We start from the raw sequence: 1,701 nt of genomic DNA, 5'->3' as shown, positions 1-1,701 counted from the left end.
GAAAAGCAGCCCCTCCCCACCCCATGCCTGGCGCCCCGCGCTGGAGCTGCTCGCAGCCCCATGCGAGCTGCAAGCAGCTGCAGTGTGGGGCGCTGGCCATCGGGCGAGGGAGGGGCCGCTTTTCCCCCACCCCCTGCTCCTTCCCTGCCCGGGGTCCCCCCCTGCCCCTGAGGTTTCAGTGCAGGGCAGCCATGTGCTCCCAGGCCACAAGCCCTGGCTGGGGCTTCCCACCGGGTGGGTGGCCTCTGCTGTTGTGGGAGCCCACCGGGCTTCCCCTGGGTCCTACTGCCCTTGTTTCTTGTCAGTTTTGACAGGAACCAAGGGCAGATAAATATTAATTTTCTACATTTTTTAGGGGCCCTGCAGGCCGGATAGAATGACCTTGCGGGCCAGATCCGGCCCGCGGGCTGTATTTTGCCCACCCCTAGCCTAATATGAAATCTCCTGGATAAGAACGACCATCTTAAGCTAACCTTGAGGGATAAAGCCTGGCCTGGCTTCAAGGCAGACCCTTCAATTTCAGACAGCGGTTGTGGGAGGGGGTTGCCTTTTTTTCTAGCATTGATATGGTCCTCTGAGCATATAGGGAGTCTATACATGTGCTCCTGGGTAAGTGGGGGGAGGGGAGCACTTTAATTAGAGTGACTCTGAGAGCTGCTGTAATTAAAGTGCTCACAGTGTCATGTGTATTCAGCATCCCATACTTCAAAATGGTGGTGGGGGCACTTTAAATAGAGTTCGTTCAAAGCTTGTTCAACGAGCTTTAGTTAAAGCACCCTTGCCACCATTTTGAAATGTGGGGATACTGAATACACGTGATACGGAGGCTGCTGGAGCACGCTAATTAGCATGCTCCAGCAGACTTGCAGAAGAGTTGATTAGTTGCATGTGCTCTGATGCATGCTAATTGGCACGCGTCAAAGCAGAGCTCCATCATGTGTATAGGTGCCCATATTTTCCACGTTACTTCTTTGCCAAGTGGTGGCAGTTCATTAATGACACCTTTATCAGGAGCAGTAGTAGTGCTCTTAAAGGGGAGCATAATTTCTTATTTAGACTTAATTCAAGGTGTTTAAAAATAACAGATTATAACTGAATTGGTTTTAATGTTAGTTAGGTATGTATATATCTTAGAATATTGGGGCCTTAGTTACTTCTCAGGTGTCTGACATGTACAGATTTTACTTAGATTTAAATGCCTGAAAACCTCTGAGGATTTTGGCCTAAAAAGATGCTATACAAAAGTCATATTTTACCCTTGATTTCTGGTGTAAACTTCCCTGTGTCATCAGAGCAAGCTTGACATCCCCACTCTAAATGTTAAAAAGTGTGCCTTTCAAAATGCTTTCTTTCTTTTTACCTTTTTTTTTTTTTTTTTGCATTCTTTGTAAAGAAGATCTGACAGATTTCCCCTACTCCTTTTCTCCCCAAAGGTTGTTTGGACCCCCTCCCATTATTGGTGTTTGATCTCTTTGTCCTCCACTGTTCAAAATGACCTCCTGGGGTCCTTGTACACATGACAGGGGGTATAGTTCCCTAAACTGAAACAATGGGTTTTTAATTGCATTGATTAAAAACCCACTGTTTCAATTTAGGGGTTTCTGTCACTGTTACATTGGGGGTCCTGATCCTTTTTTTTTTTTTCCATCCCCCCTCCCCCTCCTGAGCATGCCTGGGTCTCCTGCGGCCGCGGGGGGGGGG

General features: G+C 48.0%; 1 protein-coding gene across 4 annotated transcripts in view; it reads left to right on the top strand.

Annotated features, from left to right (window-relative positions):
- Positions 1–1,701, top strand: part of NPRL3 (NPR3 like, GATOR1 complex subunit) — a 90,181-nt gene that overhangs the window by 14,213 nt on the left and 74,267 nt on the right. The gene's annotated exons all lie outside the window — the stretch shown is intronic.

Source organism: Gavialis gangeticus, unplaced genomic scaffold (assembly GCF_001723915.1).
Source record: "Gavialis gangeticus isolate Ggan-Ray unplaced genomic scaffold, GavGan_comp1, whole genome shotgun sequence".
Lineage (NCBI taxonomy): Eukaryota > Metazoa > Chordata > Crocodylia > Gavialidae > Gavialis > Gavialis gangeticus.
This window is presented reverse-complemented; position numbering and strand designations above follow the sequence as displayed.